This window comes from Capra hircus, chromosome 28 (genome assembly GCF_001704415.2).
Source record: "Capra hircus breed San Clemente chromosome 28, ASM170441v1, whole genome shotgun sequence".
In the NCBI taxonomy this organism is placed as follows: domain Eukaryota; kingdom Metazoa; phylum Chordata; class Mammalia; order Artiodactyla; family Bovidae; genus Capra; species Capra hircus.
The window spans coordinates 14,993,844-15,015,833 of NC_030835.1; the positions used below are offsets into that span (position 1 = coordinate 14,993,844).

General features: G+C 45.2%; 1 protein-coding gene across 5 annotated transcripts in view; it reads right to left on the reverse strand.

Moving 5' to 3' along the window:
• KAT6B (lysine acetyltransferase 6B) overlaps nucleotides 1-12,100 on the reverse strand; it is a 183,540-nt gene extending 171,440 nt beyond the window's left edge. For 3 of the 5 annotated variants that reach the window (XM_018042383.1, XM_018042384.1, XM_018042381.1), the window contains exon 1: nucleotides 10,915-11,146. The gene's annotated coding sequence lies outside the window, so the exon portion shown is untranslated. Of the gene's footprint in view, nucleotides 1-10,914; nucleotides 11,147-12,020 lie in introns of those variants that run through there. The other 2 variants (XM_018042382.1, XM_018042385.1) reach the window with 2 other exon arrangements.

Genomic DNA, 21,990 nt, shown 5'->3' on the forward strand with positions numbered 1-21,990 from the left:
CTCTTATCTGTAGCCAATTCTCAACTAAACACATGTATATTATCCACTTTGTATATTACCCACTGCATGTTTTTTAATCTTAGGCTGGTTTGTTTCTGACATCCCACTGGCCCCACTGTAAATTGGTATATGTTAAGAGAATAGACTGAAAACCAATTTTAGTCTAAGCAATATTTAACTAGAAAGACAAATCTAAGGCAAAAAAAAAATGCATAATTCATTAAAAAGCCAGTTAGAAATGCTTTCCATGCCCTGCCTCCCCTGATTCAGAATTATCCACACCATTTCTCTCTTCCAAAGCCCTAGGATTGGTACCACAAGTAGACAGCTCATGCTATTACAAGTACGACCCTGAAAACCGTTATGCTGTTTTCATTTTTTTCTATAAAAGCTTGAAAGTTGGACTAAAAGGCTATCAAAACTAAGAATGAGTCATTCCAAATTAATTCTGGGGACTCATGCTACATCAAAATTAAATTACTCTATTTTCTAAGGTTCTGAACCACTATTTTTAACTACAAAGTAACATGAGTAAATTATATGGTTGTATCATACAGTTTTTAATAAAACACTATTTACATCATTCATTACAAACTATTCTAAACAAATCTAGAGAAATGCTTCGTCCAACACTGAGCTTTTGGCTTCATTAGTATTATAAAAATATCAATACTATTCAGAAATACTCATGTCAGCATAAGAAGAGTCAAAATACCCTGGATCATAAATTCTATGTGAAGCCTCCTCTAAGCTTTTACTAAGGCTGTGTGTTTCTTCAAAATCAATGTCATAACACTCGAGTCACGAGATTGCAGATGAGCCAAAAGCAGTGGTAGAAAAAAATAAAGATTAATAGTTGAGTTTACTCTTCTGTCATACTGACAAAACAGTTATTTTTAGCTCTCCCACTTTTATAGGCTCCTGGATTTTTTCATAGCCTATTATGTAACTGAGTCAGGATCCACAAATCTTAACAATATCGTCTGAAAAAGAATATAGACTGTTTAAGGGAAGGGAACTTAACTTCTCTTCTTCTATAACCACCCAGCACAGACTACTGGCACAGTTGCTCCAAACAGCATTCTTAGTGAACAAATTTCTGGGACATCAGACCTCATCCATACAGTAATACTGGTTTAACTTTCAAATCCTGCGTGCGATTACTTCTCAAAATTAATGCTCAAGGCCCAAAACCTGTGAACTGGGAGGTGAGGTTATAAACACTATCAAAGAACAAACAGCAAATTTAGTGAGATACTGTTCTGCGTGTGCAGCCCTCTGGTAGATGCTGTGGGGAAAAGAAGCAATTCAGCACAACTTGGTAGTTCTTCAAAAAAATTAAACATAAAATTACTGTATGAGCTCACACTTTCACTTTCCAGATATACACCCCAAGGAACTGAAAACAGGGACTTAGATAAGGACATGTATACTCACGCTCAGGATAGTATTATTCCCAACAGCCAAAAAAAGTGGAAACAGGTCAATGTCCATCAATAGACAAATGGGTGAATAAAATATGGTATACCCATACACTAGAATATTATTCAATCATAATAAGAAATGACGCAGTGGGGGCTTCCCTGGTGATCCAGTGGTGGACAGTCTGCCTTCCGATGCAGGGGACATAGGTTCAATCCCTGGAGGGGACGATCCCGCAGGCTGAGGGGCAACTACGCCCATTACCGTAACTCCTGAACGTGCACTGGGGAGCCCGTGAGCCACGACTACTGAAGCCCATGCACCCTGAGCCCCTGCTCTGCAACAAGAGAAGCCACGGCAATGGGAAGCCTGAGCACTGCCACCAAGAGCAGCCCTGACTCACCGCAACTAGAGAAAGCCTGCGTGCAACAACGGGGAAAAACAGCACAGCCAAAAATAAAAGTGAACTCGTCTTTAAAAAAGAAAAAGTGATGAAGTAGTGATACATGCTGCAACACAGACGAACCTCAAATTATGTTGTGAAAGAAGCCAGACACAAAAGGTTACATATCATTTAATCCCATGAATAGGAAACTCCTAGAACAGATAAAGCTAGAAACAGAATATAGATTACTGGGACCTGGGAAGGGATGGAGGAGATGGTGAGGAGAAACTGCTTAATGGGTAAAAGTGAAAAGTAGTGAAAGTCACTCAGTTGTGTCAGATTCTTTGCGACCCCCATGGACTGCAGACTGCCAGGCTCCTCTGTTCATGGAATTCTCCAGGCAAGAATACTGAATTGGGTAGCCACTCCCTTCTCCAGGGGATCTTCCCAACCAGGTGTCAAACTCAGGTCTCCCACACTGCAGGCAAATTCTTTACCATCTGAGCCACCAGGGAAGCCTGGCTTAAGGGGTAAGTAAAGTTGGTCAGTCGTGTCCAACTCTTTGTGACCCCATGGACTGTAGCCTACCAGGCTCCTCTGTCCATGGGACTTTCCAGGCAAGAGTACTGGAGTGGGCTGCCATTGCCTTCTCCAGGCTTAAGGGGTAAGGGACTTTATTTTGGAGTGATGACAATGTTTTGAAAACTGCATAGAGGTCATGGTCACATAACACTGTGGCTCTACTAAATGACAGTGTGGATCACAATAAACTGTGGAAAATTCTGAAAGAGATGGGAATACCAGACCACCTGACCTGCCTCTTGAGAAACCTATATGCAGGTCAGGAAGCAACAGTTAGAACTGGACATGGAACCACAGACTGGTTCCAAATAGGAAAAGGAGTATGTCAAGGCTGTATATTGTCACCCTGCTTATTTAACTTCTATGCAGAGTACACCATGAGAAATGCTGGACTGGAAGAAACACAAGCTGGAATCAAGATTGCTGGGAGAAATTTATCAAAAACCTCAGATATGCAGATGACACCACCCTTATGGCAGAAAGTGAAGATGAACTAAAAAGCCTCTTGATGAAAGTGAAAGAGGAGAGTGAAAAAGTTGGCTTAAAGCTCAACATTCAGAAAACAAAGATCATGGCATCCGGTCCCATCACTTCATGGCAAATAGATGGGGAAACAGTGGAAACAGTGGCTGACCTTATTTTTGGGGGCTCCAAAAATCACTGCAGATGGTGATTGCAGCCATGAATTTAAAAGACACTTACTCCTTGGAAGAAAAGTTATGACCAACCTAGATAGCATATTCAAAAACAGAGACATTACTTTGCTGACTAAGGTCCGTCTAGTCAAGCCTATGGTTTTTCCAGAGGTCATGTATGGATGTGAGAGTTGGACTGTGAAGAAGGCTGAGTGCCGAAGAATTGATGCTTCTGAACTGTGGTGTTGGAGAAGACTCTTGAGAGTCCCTTGGACTGCAAGGAGATCCAACCAGTCCATTCTAAAGGAAATCAGTCCTGGGATTTCTTTGGAAGGAATGATGCTAAAGCTGAAACTCCAGTACTTTGGCCACCTCATGCGAAGAGTTGACTCATTAGAAAAGACTCTGATGCTGGGAGGGATTGGGGGCAGGAGGAGAAGGGGACGACAGAGGATGAGATGGCTGGATGGTATCACTGACTCGATGGACGTGAGTCTGAGTGAACTCTGGGAGTTGGTGATGGACAGGGAGGCCTGGCGTGCTGCGATTCATGGGGTCACAAAGAGTCAGACACGACTGAGCGACTGAACTGATACTAAATGTCACTGAATTGTTCACTTTAAAATGGTTATATGTTATATGAATTTCACCCCCAATTTTTTTGTTTAAGAAGTAAACTATAATAATAGCAACCACTGCCTGACACCTACTGTGAGCCAGGCACTTTACATAGATTATCACGTGCATATGTATGTCAGGTCACTTCAGTTGTGTCCGACTCTTTGAGACCCCATGGACTATAGACGGCCAGGCTCCTCTGCCCACGGGGATTCTCCAGGCAAGAATACTGGAGTGGGTTGCCATGCCCTGCTCCAAAGGATCTTCCCAACCCAGGGGTTGAACCCGTGTCTCCTGTGGCTCATGCACCCCAGGTGGATTCTTTACCGCTGAGCCTCCGGGCAAGCCATAGATTACATAATTATCAAGTAAATCTCAAAACCACCCTGTAAGGTAGCATTGTTGCCCACATTTTGCAAAAGAAAAACAGATTTCTGACAGTCAAGACCTCAGACCAGTAAGTCATGAAAGATTCTAATTCAGATGCTAAATGCTTTCCTGTCTCTCCATTGGTTTTCAAACTAGGCTCCTTGGCGCTGCTGTGAGAAAGTGCCTGGGCTTTCAGAACCACCTGCAGACGCCCTTGTGGGTTACACACTAGGGCCACCATAATCCCTGCACCAAACAAAGCATCTCTGCCTTAACTATTCTCTATTTAATGGGCTTCTCTATCATAGTCACTTCAAAGAAAGGGCTCCTCTAAATACAGAAGGAACAAAGTCTGAAAAAAACCGTGACTATTCCTCGGTGGTAGTGCGGATGGGAGAACATCCTTTGGACGGATGGGACTTAAACTGGACCCTGAAAGGCAGAACTTAGATTAACTGCCTGTTCTCTCCACAGATACCTCCTCAGAAGCCCGACATCACTTTGTCTAACAGGAAACTTATCCTTTGGCATTTCTAATCTGTATTTTGCTTACCTCATCTCCCCTGCTGCTGCTGCTGCTGCTAAGTCGCTTCAGTCGTGTCCAACTCTGTGCGACCCCAGCGACAGCAGCCCACCAGGCTCCCCCGTCCCTGGGATTCTCCAGGCAAGAACACTGGAATGGGTTGCCATTTCCTTCTCCAATGCATGAAAGTGAAAAGTGAAAGTGAAGTCGCCCAGTCGTGTCCGATTCTTAGCAACCCATGGACTGCAGCCCACCAGGCTCCTCCGTCCGTGGGATTTTCCAGGCAAGAGTACTGGAGTGGGGTGCTCTTGGGGCATGCCAAGATGAATCAAACATGAGTCCTGTCCTTAAGAATTTTGCAGTCATCTCCCCTAATAGACTGCAAAATTCTTAAGAACAGGACTCATGTTTGATTCATCTTGGCATGCCCCAAGATTTCCAAGGAACACAACTTGAACATAAGAGGGGTTCAATGTCTGAACATAAGAGGGGTTCAATGTCTATTTGTTAAATGGATGCACCAGTGAATGAATGAAGGGAAATCTAGGAGAAGGCACAGAACAAGAATGAGCTGTCCAAATAGAGGGACACTGAGTCCAAGTGCATGCCTGGAGAGGGGACTTGTTGACTAGGAGTAAGAAATTAAGCTGGACGTGACAAGAGCCAGGCTGAGGCGTGCAAACACGACAGATGAAGTAACAGAAAGCCAGCGCAGGAGCAGCAACACAACGAGGTAGAGTGGAATGCAAGCGCGCGTCTGCGCGCACACACACACGCCCACACAAACGTGCTCAACGTCTGAATAATCCTGGCCATGGTACCCATCCAGTGCACGCTGAAGGGAAGGATGACTGAAGGAACAAACAAAGCAATCAGTATTTCATCTCCCCAAATATCAGTCTTGTTCAACTTATATTTATGAGCCTAATTCAGCAGCAAGCCCAGAGTAGGCATTCCATAAATGTTAGTTGAATTGAATATTTAATTCCCATCTTTTTAGAATAATACTAAGTCCTTTCTCACTACTCATTAACATAGAGTTTTCAATTCAAAAGCTAATAATGTTTCCCAAGGATTTCTAACAGGCTAAATCACCATGAAAATTATAATTTCAACGAATACATATTATATTAATTGGAAGTTTAATTTTTCATGTCATGCTCTCCTCGCTGACAGTATCCTTGTTATGTCATTAAACTATAATTGTGTAAATCTGCTTCAACAAACAATAACTGAACCATCAGTAAACTATTATGGCTTCCATAATCCCCAGCAAAGATTAGTTTCAACATCACCACCGTAAGTTAGTAGAGACGCGTCCCCAATCTCCTGGTGAAGCCTATGAATCCCATCTGCACAGTCATCCCTAAATTTAAGTGCTCAACAGTTTCAGTCTCTAAACTTTAATTACATTGTTAGGAACCTCACAGGAAATTTGATCCCTTGTAAAACAGGATTTTAGAGACAGGATGAAAAGTCATTCGAAGTCATCAGGCCTTTGGAGCCAGGGTACATTGATTAGCAATAATGATATTATAACTAAGCACCTTCACTTAAGAACTAATCAACTGAATTTAGAGTGACGGTTTTTTTCTGACATTTAAAAATTCCTATTTGATTCTAACATATGACAAAGGCAAAAAAACAATGTATTTGGGGAAAAAATCTGACATCTTAAATTTTTAAAGATTATTTTGAAAATACACATCATTTCAGAATTCTGTATTAACTTTATCACACAGTTCCAAGAGGATATCCTTAAAACAAATTAAAGCTGCTCTCTGAGAATCTCAAGGAAATTACAGATCTATTTCTAAATAGGAACACAAGTACATACAGACATTTGTATACAATTTGAAGGGCTTACAGAATCTCTGCTGCCCATCCAAGGACCTCTAAAGGTCCATTCACTAACTCTACTTACTTTAACACACACAGAGAGGTTGATCATTTTGTCCAGTTTCACAATAATTATCTCTATATGTGCTTAAAGTAAAACATGTTATATTGAAAAACAGAAAGTTATTATCATCGGTTTGGGATACTGTCAAACAGGCTCATGAAATCTTATTCAACAAGGCAATGTGCTATGATGGGATGGATCTAGAGAGTTCAGGAATCAAGTCCCCACTTTGTCAGCTACCTAAGCTGTGGGATATAGGGCACATTACTGAGTCAACCTAAGTCTTAGTTTTCTCACCTGTAAAAATCAGAAAAATGTAGTTCTGCAGACCTGTAAAGAGTAATAACTGAGATAACAAATATGAAAGAACCAAGGCGGAGGACACATAGCAGGAACACAATAAAATGCTAGCTCATAAAAGGAAAAAGGGCAGTGCAGTCAGCTAGAGACCTGTAAAATCTAATCTAGCTGAACTTCTGTCTATATGACCATTTTCTCCTATGAGATAGGGAAAATCAGCACCTGGCTTAGTTATAGTTGCAGAAAAGAAAAATTCAAGACAGAGAACAGAAAAAAGTGAAGAAGAGCAAAAAGAGATTTGAAATGGTGAGGACAGGGTCAAGAAGCGTGTATTTTCCTCATGATCATACATCTTTTAAGGTCAGTAAAGATTTAGAAGATAAAATTGATAGGCGAATGTCTACTTAACCTGAGGGCAGGAAAAGTCTTAAAACAAGACACAAAAAGCACTAACCATAAAGAAAATACCATTAAATTTGACTCCATTAAAATTAAGAAGTTCTGTTCATTAAAAGACATCACAGAGAGTGAAAAGGCAAGCCAGAGAATGAAGGCAGGCATTTGCAACACACACAAAGGACAGAGTTTCATATTTAGAGCAAGAACTACTAAATAGCTATAAAAAGACACAAGGACCAATTTACAAAAGGGGGAAGAGATGTGGGGACAGACTTGAATAGGAACTTTACTAGTGAGGAAATCCAAGTAGCCAATAAATAAACGAAAAGCTGTTCAACCTCCTTACTAATAAGGTAAAGGCAAAGTGTACCAGATTGGCTAAGCTGAAAAGCTAACAAGACTAAGTCCAGTTGGTGAGAAGAAGAAGCCAGGGAACTCAGATATAGATACAGATACATAGATATACTGGAGGAAGCATCAGCTGGTACAACTCTGGAAAATAGTCAAACTGGTACCTAGTAAAGTTGCAGACAAGTATACCCCACAACTAGGGCAACCATACAGATCATCATCCGAATTCAGACGCTTCTGAGAATTAAAGGTGCGGAGGAGCCTGGTAGGCTACAGTCCACGGGGTCGCAAAGAGTCGGACATGACTGAGCGACTTCACTTCGACCTCGACCTCGACCTCTATACTAATACCTGGAGGAGAAACGGCAACCCACTCCAGCATTCTTGGACAGAAGGGCCTGGGTCGCAGAGTAGGACACGACTGAGCATTCTACAGCCAACGCCGGGCCAGCAGGCATAGGCAGCATTAACAATCACGCTGCCTGTGAAGCAGTTCATTCCCTGTGCACACCTCAGTCGGAGGCCGTGCACACGCACACCAGGTGATGAGCACGGGAACGCTGGCAGGGAACATTAGTTCACAACTTCCTCACACCAGAAACAACTCAAATACCCAGCAAGAGTGGAACTGAGGAGGCTTCCCTGGTGGCTCCTGGTCATGGTAGAGAGTCTGCCTGCCAATGCAGGAAACACAGGTTCGATCCCTGGTCCTGGCAGATCCCACATGCCAGGGAGCAACCACGCTCACATGCTGCAACTACTGAGACTGCGCTCTAGAGCCCGGGAACCACAACTACTGAGCCCCTGCAGCCTGCAGTCTGCGCCCTGCAACAAGAGAAGTAACTGTAATGAGAAGCCCATGTACAAAAGCCACCATTAACCACAAACTAGAGAAAACCCGCGAGCAGCCAAAAATGAAAATAAAGAAATACAATTATTTTTTAAAAAAAAAGAGCGGAACTGATGATAGAAAAATTGTGGAAGATTATGGGAGTCCCATGAAAAGCTGCTTAATGGCATTCTGGAAAAGAAAATTAAAGCACTACAAAGAAGAAATCTCCGTTGCTCACACTTCTCCCATTCACTAGTTATTTACTATTCTACATGCAAAGACTGATCACTGTAGCTCACACATACCTGCTTTCATAAAACAATTCCTTTTCTCTCACTTGATACAAATACGGGGATCTGTATACAAGAACGCTGAAACTATTGCGTAGAGAACTAACAGATGAAACTTCACTTATTAGGAACCCTGGCATTTAAAAAACCGTACCAGTTGGCTAAGTCTTCTTCTGACTGGTATTCAAGTCCATGAAAGTTTCTGAAGTACATTATTTATCCAACTTCTTCAACTACCTTCCAATATTCATCTTATTTTAACTTTCCCTCCCCTGACACCTTATATCTGACAGTTCCCACCTTATCTGCACAAGCAGTGTGAGAGATAAACACGTGGTTTAACAGCTATGACGTAACATTCACTCTACTCAAGAGGCCTGGGCTTGACTGGCAGGCAAAATTTCAACTGACCGTGTCATCACCACCGGCCAGTCATTCTCCTAAGTTCCTCCTTTAATGTTAAACCCTCCCTCTGTCTTTATCTTCTCTTTTTAACTATCACTTCACCATCTCAATCTTTGACCCTAAGTTCAAGTTCTCACGTAAGAATCTTATCCTTTATTGAAAAATGCATTATCCTTTCCTTCTGAGAAAAGGAAAAAAAAAATCCTGCCCAAATTCATTTTGATAAGTGTGTGAAGAATTTATGAATAAAAAAGAATGGAGTGTTTTACTTCAAGGTTATCCCAGAAAATCATTGAACTTTACTCACAGTCATACAAAACACACACACACACCTTTTTTGGAGTACCACAGAACTAGAACACTGTCTCGGTGTAAATTATTCCCATTAGCCACTCCCATCTCCTGTCCATATATGGAGGAGTCTTCCTGTGCTCTTTCTTTTGAATTTCCAGGTACCTCCACCCAAATCTTGGTTCACTGGTTCTCTCTTCCTATTTTCCACATTTGTAATCTAGCCCCTCCTCTGCCTTTGCCCTTTGTCTCCTACCACTCCCTGCACTCAACTCAGACCAAAACACTTACAAATTCAAAAATATGCAAACACAAGGAGCCTCTTTCAGAGACAGACACCCAGTTCCCCCTTGAGCTGACTCCAGTTCAAGTTATACCCAAGAAATCCAAAGTGTGTGCCAACTTGCATACCCATGGGTTGTAGGCCACCAACTCCTCTGTCCATGGAATTTCCCTTCCAGGCAAGAATACTGGAGTGGCATGCCATTTCCTACTCCAAGGGATCTTTCAGACCCAGGGATTAAACCTGTCCCCCACACTCCTGCATTGACAGGTGAATTCTTTACCACTGAGCCACCTGGGAAGCCTCTAACAACTGTCTCCCACACTAACATCTTTGCCCATATGCCCTCCCGACTCAATCCAAATCACATTCGCCCAGTCCCACCTACCCTTCTTCACAACTGTCTCCTTTTCCCACCTCCTGAACCCCCTGGCTCCTAAGAGATTTTCTGTTAGATATATTTTGTTCAAGGGTCACCTCGGGGCAAAATATATCTAATAATTTAGAATATATTTAAATTCTAAGTAGGCTCCCTTGGAATTTAAGTTTGCTCTTCTGTCCTCCGGAGACTCTCTAAAGAATATCCGTTTCCCATCCCTCCATGTTTTTTCCAAGCTTCTATACCCCAAAGCTAGCAAACCTTTCTATTCAAGCATCCCAATTCACCCAGATACCTCCTTCCCCCCATAGTAAATGTACCTAACCCCCCGTTTCCTCAATACTTCCTCCAAACCAGTATCTACTCTGCACCGCTTTCTCAGCACTACTCCCCCACCACACCCAAATCCATTCTCACTCTGCCTCCCCCCAACCCCCATATCTACAAGTTCACCCTTCTGCACCGTTTCACTTGCCCCTCGGTCCTCCTTCCACTTCTCCCAATTCTGCACTCTCCTCACCCTCTCTGATGCACCTGCTTGCACATCTCGTTTCCCCTCACACCCACCCCCTCCCTGGGAGTGCACTTCCCAGACACTCACTGGCCCCCTACCGTTCCTAGTAGGTCCCTCCCACTCAGAAAATCCCTACGAGCCCTCGCCTTCCGACCACCCGAACCCCGCCCCCATCCCGATATCGCTCCGCCCCTCTACCTCGAGCCCCGCCCCTGCCCTGGAGGTCCCGCTGAGGGGCGGGGCCTGTCCCTCCTCCCCTTTCCCCCGCCCCCTACCGTCACGCTCAGGGGCAGCCTGACCCCGAGCGGCCTCGCGGTGACCCTCGCGCAGAGGCCTGTGGGAGGGGCGTCACAAGCCCCCTATTTCCCCCCCCTCCCGCCCCCCCTCCCGCCCAGTCTCCTCCCCCTGGGAACGCGCGGGGTGGGTGACAGACCTGGCCGCGCGCCACCGCCAGAGCGCCTGCCGGGGGCGCTGCCGCTGCCTGAGAAAAAAGCCGCGGCTGCCGCCTGGAGGAGGTGCCGTCGCCTCCGCCACCGCTGCCGCCGCCGCCAGGGGTAGGAGCTAAGCCGCCGCCATTTTGTGTCCCCCTGTTGTTGTCGTTGACATGAATCCGACATGACACTGATTACAGCCCAATGGAGTCTCATTAAACCCGAGCCACAGTCCCGCCCCAGCGCTGCTCCATTGGACTAGACCGCAGACACTTAGGGCCACCCGTTGGCCTAGGAGTCTGTCCGTCACCCACACACTAACCACTCTGCAGCCCATTGGGGCAGGATCCTGCCGGTCATCTCGCCTCCGCATAGGCACACCCCTCGACCCATCAGCCCCCCCCTCCGGTACCACCCCGGGGGAGGGCCCACTGCCAGTACCAATCAACAGACCGCCTGGCCCGCCTATTCTGGGCACCTATTGGTCCAGCCCTTTTTCTCTCGCCCAGACACCACGCAACCTCTACTTCCACCTACCCGCCCCCTCTACCTCTAGAAAAGGATTGGGTCTACTCGCAGGAGAGGTACTTGGCCTTATTGGCTGCAGACAACGCCAATCAGAGGGCCTTTTCCCTTTCCCCTCCCCCACTCAACCCCGAACCCCCTAGCCCGCAGCTAAAGTTTGTGTGAGAGCTGATCGCTGGCGGCGGCCGCAGGATTTAGGGGTGGGCGCGGGCGGGCGCGCGCGGGCGGGCACGCGAAGTTAAAATTCGAGGTTCTCAGTCGCTAGCTCCTGCGGTGGAGCGCGCGGACGGGCGCGCCGCCTGGAGCGTTCCATCCCGCCCCCTCCTCCACCTTCTCCCGTCCTGTCCCGGGCGACTACTCGCCCGCCCCCTGGCTCGCATCCTTACCCCCCACGCACCCCTACCCTGCAAGCCGAGGCCCGGTGCAGGCAGTATGATGTCGCTGCAGCCTCCTCGCCATCCCATGCCGAGGGGGAGCAAGCCCTTACCCGCCGGGCGTGCACCCCCCGGCTCCACACTCGCCCGTGTCTGCAAGCACGTGCACCGTTCGCAGCTGCCTCCAGCCACCCCGGTCCCGGGCTAACCTCGCCTGCAGCCCGGCCAATCGCTTGCTGCCCTTTGTTGCTGCAGCCCGGGTCTCCCCGCTGCCTTCCTCAGCCTCCGCCTCGTCCTTTGCCAGCCGCCCGGGTCCGCAGCGCCGCGCTCCCCCCGCCCGGGACCCACCGCCGCCGCCTCCTTCTCCTCCTCCGCCTCCTCCTCCTCCTCGGCTCCGGGCTGCAGCGCACAGAGCCCGAGGCAGCGCCGCCCAGCCCCGCTCCCCCCGCGCCGCCAGCTAGCCCGCCCGGCCCGGCCGGGGGCGCAGCCTGGACCCCGCCCGCCCCAGTCCCCGCCCCGGGGGTACCTGCCTCCGCCCTGGGGGGCTCCGCTTGCCGCCCTCGGGGGAGGGCGGGGATGCCGGTGTCCGCGGGAGGATGGGGATGCCTGGGCCGTTTGGGGCGGGGAGTGTGCCCTCCAGGGCTGGGACTGAGAGGTGCGGTCCTCGCCAAAGCGCCCCCCCCCCCGCCCCGCCGCCGTGGGCCCCAAACTTCGTCCTCCGCTGGGCCTTGTACCCTGGGCGGTCGCGGCAGTTTTGGGGTGGGGGATGCTTCGGGAGCTGTGTCTACCCTGATCAGGAGGAAGAGGGAGCAGTGACATTCAGCGACTGCGGACAGGGCACGGCGGCGGCATCCTTGGGTGGGAGTGGGGATGTCAGACGCCGCTGGAGGGGGAAGCTGCCCCTCAATGCCCTCTCCCGGTCTGCGAGGAGCTGGAGAGCTCTGAGCTGCGTTCTCAGTGCTTTCTTGGGCGATGCAGCCGGGTGGCAGAGGGGCTAGGGGCGGGGAGAGACGGCTGGGGGGGGCCCTTCCCCCTCTCTTCTAGCCAGCGCTCGAAGGAAGGCTGATGGCGAAGTTCGGTTTTCCAGGCTTCCCCTGGGCCCCCCGAGTTCCTGAGGCCCACAAGAGGGAGGCTGGGGGCTCATCTGGCCGCCCAGGCGAGGCCACTTTGACGCTGCCCACATGCCTCCCAGCGCCGTCCAGACTCTGAAGAGAGACTCCCTCGTTCTTCCCAGAGACCGGCGGGATGCTGACAGGGGAGACTTCAGAAAATAGTAAAAGTAGCCTTGGGAAATGGCTCCTAGAGAGTTTGAGTACGAAGTTTCCCTTCCGAGGCGCCATTTCTTCATGAGGGGGAGGAGAACTATGACTTTGTAAAAGAACCAAGTTTCAGGCATGGTGGCCTAGGTGGCAAGCCACCTGTTGACTCAAGTCTGCCCCAGGGCGATCTTGGGCCCTGGCAGGGTGACACATGGTACCAGGGAGAGGAATCCCCAGGCTTCCTGCCCTGGTTGACTCTAGCATCCTCATGGCAGTGACTCTGCAGCAGCAGCATCTTCAACTTCGCGTTAGCAACCACTGTGTAAGCTAGGTAGGTGCTTTGTTAGAGCAACTTCTCTCAAACAAACAAAAGCAGCAGCACAGCGCAGTCATCGATTGCAGAGCTAAAACACACCACTCTTTAAGATGGTTTGCTTCTCTAGGGTGTGAGCTGCCCCTACTTACATGCTTCTTGGCAGCAAGGTGAGAAAAGAGCTAAGACAAAGGGTGCAGAGTTGGATGAAAGGACAGAAGAGGGGAGAGGGGGAGCAGAAGAGTTGTAACACTACACTCAAAACTGTCACCGGTTCCATTATAAATCCCTTTTATAGGTGTTTTATTACTTGGTTGTTAGTTTTTAAAACACAAACCTCTTTAGATTAAATCTTGGCATTCACCGGCTCAGCTTGGGGAAACAAAACACAGGGGAAGCTCTGGCTTGGCTACTTTTGAGTTACATTACTGATAAAACAAACAAACAGCAGGTTGGGTTTCCTCATAGCCTCTCCTACCTCTTTTATTTAATATCTTCAGTAGCTGGCTCAAGGTGAATTTTTACAAGCCATTAGTTTATAATTCAGTCTAGTTCATTTAGGTATTTCAAAGAGGACATTTATAAGGTATGCTTTTTTTTTTTTTTTATAATGCACTTGTTGGGATTTTTATTCTCCAAGAAATTACTAAGTAAATCTAAGAATCCTGGCACACACTTTGGCCTTTATGTTCTGGTGCCCCCCCCGCCCCCCGCCCGTGGTCTGCCCAGATGCACTTTATTTTGTAACTCCCAGGCTGCATTTTATCTTAAGCAATAAAAATAAACCATGTCTTAATTAAAAACAAGTTTCAAAACTCCAAATCTGTACAAACTAAAGTATGCTAAAGAAGCAACCAAAGACAATTAAAGCCAAAAGTCTGCATTTAAGATGTCTTCAGCCAATGAATTGTGGGAGATTTATGAGCATCTAACACTTGTTATCACTAATGAGTTAGCCAGATGGATTTCCAGTGCATCAAGATCTGAACAGACACCTTAGATAGAAAAGGGTCTCATTTGCCTAAACTTGTGCTCCTGTAACAGAAGATGGAAGTATCTTTATCCAACAAATTGATGTGTGTGTGTTTTTTTTTTTTTTTTTTTTTGAGGTTCTTTTCTTAATATAGTTCTCTAACAGGGCATGGCAAGGAAAGGGACTGTGTTGCTTTCCCAATGATACTCCCCTCTAAGCTTACTTGTCCTTTGAGCAATCCTGGCTCTTCAGATAAGTGGGACTGGAAAGGATAACAGAGTCACAGCCAGAGATTCATACTTAATGCTTCCTCTAAACCTCTCTTTATCTATAGTATCTCAAAGCCTCAGCTGAGCTAAACAGCTCAATTAATAACTTAATCTAGAAATAACTTGAAAACCAAGCCCAGCGCAAAATTTGCAAGCTGACTGGACTGAAGGATTATGAATCCAGGGGCCCATCTGATGAGTCCTCCCCCTTCCCCAAAAGAGTTGCCAGTGGGCACCACTGACCAGCACTGCTCACAGATCAGCAGCATCAGAATGATCTGGGAATGAGTGCTTAAAACACAGATTCTTCAGCCTAACCCCAGATTCTGATTCAGTAGGTCTACAGTGAGTCTCCCAAATCTACATTTTTAGCCCATGACTTGACTTGAAGCTTATGACCCCTGATTTGACAACCAATGGCCCAGGCTGAATCCTTGTCTTTCCCAACTGCAAAGTAATGTTTCTTTTGTGAGCTTCTCAGCCAGAAGGTTATAGTCCCTAGTATACTGAGATGATTCCATGGTCTGACCTATCTGTCCTTCAGTCCTGAGTAAGAGTAAAAAAGAATGCAGAATAGCTTCAGGAGCTGAAGGGAACTGAAGGGCTTGATCTTTGGGGTTTGTTTACTTGCTCTGCAGCAAGTCAAACAAACACTCTGATAAGACGGATCATATCCACAGATGCACCAACAAAACCTTATGAAAGAAACCGAGGAAGGGAGGCAGCAGGCAGAGACCCTGAGCTGATCTGTCCAGGCCAAAGCTCAAAATGAAGTCTATTTACACTCAATTAGTCACTTAAAAAAACAATGGTCTCCACTGTCCTTCCACCTGCCACTGGGGACTGGAAATTGTATCCCCACAAGGTCACAGTGTCTGGTTATGTCAGTCAAGGGCAAAGGGGGTGAGGGATGATCAGTCAAACCATTAGTTTTAAATAGGCTAGCAAATTCAAGCTATAGGTGTGTATGAAAAGTCTGCATTGTTTTAAATACCAATATTTTGTACTCTTACCCCATTAGTTCCAGCTTAAAAACTTTTAGTGTCATTTAAAAGCATTCTAAACCAAGTCTACACTCCTTAGTCTACCTCTAAGGCTATGTACATCTGCACCCAACCATTATCTCATCTCCAGCTTCTCCCAGCCCCACACACTCCTCCGTGCCCAGCACACACTGTTCCCTCTGCAGTCATGCCTGCCCTCTCTACCTTATCTGATGAAGACCTTGAAAAAAAGATACCTCCAAATCCCTGCTTGGCTGCTGCCTCTTCTGTGAAGTTTCCCTGGTCTTTGTAGGGAGCCCAAAGGACTTGAAGCAAACCTGGAGCAATCCAGCCCTGCCCTTGTTGAGTGCTCTGCTACTGTTTGTCAAATTATAGAATAAAAGCACTTACACTCTGTTGTCACATTTTGCCAGTCTGTTGTCCTAGTTAGCTTTTCTACTACATGGTCCAGTTTTTCCATCTGTATAACTGCCCTAGAGCCTGACCCATAGAAGCTACTTAACAACCACCATGCACACCTGTGGTTCCCATCCCTGGCTGCACGCTGAAGGAACTTTTGAATCAGCTTAGCACCAAGTCCCACCTGAGACACCTAAGACTGTTTGGGGTGGACTGTTTATTAGTATTAGTATTTAAGCACCCTGTGCAGTCAACAGTTCAGAACCATTGTTTTATATTTACCAGGATGCCTCAGCATCAAGTGAGAAATTCTGAAGACAAGAGAATGGTAAAAGATTATAAAATTAGCTAAATGTTGCTGAGAGGACAGGGGACTCAGGATCTTTTTGGTTTTGTTTTGAGACTTAAGAGAGTCTTAATAAAGACTCAGTTTTTAGCACCAGGCTATAAAAAAGAAAAATGAAACAATACCAAGATTTAATTTAATGATTCCCAGTCCTTTGAATTTTAAAATTGGGGAAAATGACAAAGCTGCCAACTTATAATTTTGATAATAAGGACATTTTTTAAAAGACCTAATGACCATCCACTGCCTGCATTATTGGGGCTTCCCAGACAGTACTAGTGGTAATGAACCCATGTGTCAGCACAGGAGACATAAGGAGACTGGGCTTTGATCCCTGGATCGGGAAGATCCCCTGGAGAAGAACATGGCAACCCACTCCAGTATTCTTGCCTAGACAATCCCTTGGACAGAGGAGCCTGCTGGGCTACAGTCCATAAGGTCACAAAGAGTCGGACACAACTGAATTGACTTAGCATGCATGCACGCATCTGCATTGAACAAACTGTGGAAAACTCTTCAAGAGATGGGAATACCAGACCACCTTACCTGCCTCCCGAGAAATCTGTATGCAGGTCAAAAAGCAACAGTTAGAACTGGACATGGAACAACAGACTGGTTCCAAATCAGAAAAAGAGTACATCAAGGCTGTATATTGTCACCCTGCTTTTTTAACTTATATGCAGAGTACATCATTAGAAATGCTGGACTGGATGAAGCACAAGCTGGAATCAAGATTGCCGGGAGAAATATCAATAACCTCAGATACGCAGGTGACACCACCTTTATGGCAGAAAGTGAAGAGGAACTAAAGAGCCTCTTGATGAAAGTGAAAGAGGAGAGTGAAAAAGTTGGCTTAAAGCTCAACATTCAGAAAACTAAGATCATAGCATCTGGTGCCATCACTTCATGGCAAATAGATGGGGAAACAGTGGAAACAGTGACAGACTTTATTTTGGGGCTCCAGAATCACTGCAGATGGTGACTGCAGCCATGAAATTAAAAGACGCTTGCTCCTTGGAAGAAAAGTTATGACCAATATAGACAGCATATTAAAAAGCAGAGACATTACTTTGTCAACAAAGGTCCATCTAGTCAAAGCTATGGTTTTTCCAGTAGTCATGTATGGATATGAGAGTTGGACTATAAAGAAAGCTAAGCGCCGAAGAATTGATGCTTTTGAACTGTGGTGTTGAAGAAAGACTCTTGAGAGTCCCTTGGACAGCAAGGATATCCAACCAGTCCATCCTAAGGTAAATCAGTCCTGAATATTCATTGGAAGAACTGATGCTGAAGCTGAAACCCCAATACTTTGGCCACCTGATGCGAAGAACTGACTCATTTGAAAAGACCCTGATGCTGGGAGAGATTGAAAGCAAGAGAAGGGGACAACAGAGGATCTCCAACTCTGTGGACATGAGTTTGAGTAAACTCCAGGAGTTGATGATGGACAGGGAGGCCTGGCGTGCTGCAGTCCATGGGGTCACAGAGAGTTGGACACAACTGAGCGACTGAACTGATGCATCTGCATTATTACAAAAAAGAAAGAACTTTCCGAATAAAGGATAGTCCCGCCCATGAAATGAAAGTGGATGACTACATCAACATGTACATTATCTTTCTTCCTCTTTTTTTTTCCATTTCAATGCAGACATTGAAACTTTACTTCTGAGTCTGGCTACCTGAGCAGAGTGCATTCAGGAATCACTGGACTATTTTACACTTTTCCAGGGGCAAAAAGTATAGATCATGTTCGATCTAATCATTAACAATTTTCTCAAACATGCCCAACTCAATGTGCTCAACTAACTGAAGATGGTTTTCTCTTATTCTATCTTTAATACAGAAAGAAAATATACAGCTCAGAGAGATAGTGGCAAAGGAATATGGAAGAGAGCACCAAAATAAAAGTAGGCACCAGATTTTTATCCATCTCTGCCAGCAACTAATGTGTGTCCTTGGACAAATCCAGAGTGGCGACATCTTGAAACTCATCTCTGCTCTTAATAATTTATTGTTGGCTTACCTGCGACTCCCAAAAGATCATTGTTCTTGTATATAAAGTTTCTAAAGAACTGATGAAAGAATGAAACTTCTAAATATGTTTTTTCTTACTGCATCTTTTATTTATAACATATTTATACATATTTGTCATAGAAAGTGTGGATAATAAAGAAAAAGGGGAGAAAAGTAAACAGAAATTAGTTGCAAGTCCTGACACCGAAAGATAATATGTTGGCAAGTATTCTAATTTTTTACTTCAAGCAATATTTCTATTGTGGCTGAAGTTTGGGATAAATTTTTCGGCTAAGGAAACTGCAGTAGTAAAAAAAGTAACTTACTAGGACTTACTAGAATATTGCAACTTCTCAGACAGTTTGCGCATATGATAATTATTGCATATTGCATGATAATCACTCCAATTTTTTGATAGAATTGCAGACAGAGGGCCTGAATTAGCCTTTCCAACCATAAGGTTCTCAGTGCAGCCCACATCCCATCATTCAAGTCAGCAAGTCAAAAACATCTTAAAGGCAGTTGAGAAGATCAGCCTGGTGAGCAGTTTCCCAGTATTAGTAACAAAACTGCTTGTGGGAGACCATGGTTGAGAGCCTGCTTGATCATAACAACCTTGGCCAGAAACTTCAGGGTTGGGATTGGGTTCATGTGTACAGTTCCCCAATTGCCCTGTACATGGTATTAATAAATGATGTTGAGTAAAATAAAAAGGATCTGTTATCTATTTGCTTATCTTAGAAAATTCAGAAAGCAGGCTGTAAACGTCCTAAGCTGAAGTATTTCCTGTATACGGTCATGTACATTGTGTGTGCACGCTCAGCTGTTTCAGTCGTGTCTGGCTCTTTGCGACCCTATGGACTGTAGCCTGCCAGGCTCCTCAGTCTGTGGGATTCTCCAGGCAAGAATACTGGAGTAGGTTGCCATGCCCTCCTCCAGAGGATCTTCCCAACCCAGGAGTTAAACATGCATCTCTGCAATGCAGGCAGATTCTTTACCCACTGAGCCACCTGGGAAGTCCCATATACTTCACAGACATTCATTCAATATATGAAGGCTGGATGAACACATTCCCTAACCACTGTAAAACTGTACTTTCTGCTACTTAATCTAAAACCAGTTTTTCTAAGCTATGTATGTCTGTTGGAGAGTTTTTAAACATTAACATTTTTTAAACATTAATATTAATGTTCTTAAACATTTAACATTTCAGCATTTGATCAATGGGTATGTTTTATTATATACTACATTTGGTTTTATATATATATATATACAAACACACACACACGGGCTTCCCAGGTGGCTCAATGGTAAAAGATTTGCCTGCCAATGCAGGAGGCTCAAGAGATGTGGGTTCAACCCCTGTGTCGGGAAGATCCCCTGGAGTAGGAAAATGGCAACCCGCTCCAGTATTCTTACCTGGAGAAATCCATAGACAGAGGAGCCTGGTGGGTTACATACAGTCCTTATGGTTGCAAAGAGTCAGACATGACTTAACAACATATATATATATATATACATACACACACAGACATACACATACGTACACCCAGGTATATATATATATTTATAATGACGCTAAAGCTGAAACTCCAGTACTTTGGCCACCTCATGCGAAGAGTTGACTTATTGGAAAAGATTCTGATGGTGGGAGGGATTGGGGGCAGGAGGAGAAGGGGACGACAGAGGATGAGATGGCTGGATGGCATCACCGACTCAATGGACGTGAGTCTGAGTGAACTCCGGGAGTCGGTGATGGAAAGGTAGGCCTGGCGTGCTGCGATTCATGGGGTCACAAAGAGTCAGACACGACTGAGCGACTGAACTGAACCAAACATACATATACACACAGACTTGAAACCACTCCCATCTCAGTTTCTAAGATCAAGAACACCATACTTTGAGGAAATCCTCCTACTCCCACAACTATTTTAGCTACCCACGTCTGCAGTTTGTGACCTATTATAGTGCTCCCAGTGGCTCGCTTCAGTAGCCAATGTGACTTGGCATATCTACCAGCTGGGACTGATATCTTCCTTTTTTTTCCCATTGCAGTGCCACACATCTAACGATTACCTTTAGTAAAGAGTCTATAATTGCTCCTGACTCTGCTTCCTAAATCTTAATTGACGATCTAAAATAACAACTCCAAGTTCAGTTTATTTGCTGTTTGTAGTATCTCAATCTATGGCAAGGCAAAGAGATAACTGTTCTCCAAGTATTCCCTATGTTCCCCTATATTTCATAGCCTTCCTTTCAGTTTGGTTAGATCGTGTGGCTAGGTTCAGCCAATGGACTCTGAGCAGAAGTGGTATGTATTACTTCTGGGTCAAGAAAGTTAAGAACCAGGGTAGTGGTTCTCCATGCCTCTCTCTCCTTGCTGAAGCATCTCAGAAGCCATGTGTTACAGACAAGAAGCTGCAAGTTGGCAGAGCCACTATCAGCCTGGACCCCTGAGTAACTAAATGGAGAAGACTCCCCAAATCCCACAATTGGGTTTAATGTGTAACAGGAGAAATAAATTTTGTTGTGTTAAGCCAAAGAGATATGCGTTGAAGTATGTCTATTATAGCAAGCAGTGGAGTTGCAGAACCTAAATTAATGTATTTCCTAAGTGCAGTACTTTACAAATACCTTTTAAAAAATCTTAGTATCTGTGTCATTGCGGTAAAAACACGTCCCTCCTCACTAATTATCCTTTTTCTCCAAGCACCCCAGCTGACTGCCCATTGGCCACGGTTACGATGGATATATCAGATCTATCATATTATGTTGGATTTCCCCCAGAATGCTTCAGTAAAACTGTTGATGAGATGAAGGGAATTGAACAGTGGATCCAGGACTTCCCTGGTGGTCCAGTGGCTAAGACTTTGGGCTCTCAATGCAAGAGCCCCAAGCACCTTCCTGATCAGGGAACTAGATGCCACATGCTGCAACTGAGACCCAGTGCAGCCAAATAAATAAATAGATATATTTATTTAAATTTTAAAGATACAATGCTTAAAAAAAAAAAAAAGGTTCTGTTTCTTCATGTAAATAAAAACTGTGAAAAGTCTGGGGTGGTAGTGTCATTCTCAGGCTAGAATCTACTGTATTTCTGAAGACAGTAGAAAAATTGAGTTGGAATCACTTTATTACTTTAGCATGGCTTTGTTGGCTTCCAAATAATTAATTTTGTCACCACTGTAAGTTGAATTTTTTGAAATATGGGTGTTTCTTGGAAAAACTGCTGCTTCTTAAGAGAAAGAAATTCTGCCCCAGTCCATTCAGTGTCCTTTTTTACAGTTTCTCAGCCTAGCCTTGGAGCTCTAAGAAATGACAAATGATATAGGAGCTGATTTGCAAGGTGGCTAGGAGAAGCACATTTTGTTCCTGTCAGTTAAAGAAGGGGGACTCACGTTGGGCATGGTATTGTGTAATTCTGTGGCTCCACTCAAAACCTCTTAGGATAAACATCGTGGGAACACGGGATGCTGAAGTGGACTGCGGGAACATGTTGGCTGAGCACGGCTTTTAAGTGCTTGGCCTAACAATATTATTAATAACAGCTACCACTTACAGAGTACTTACAGGGCTAAGTGATTTCCCTGAATTGGCTCATTT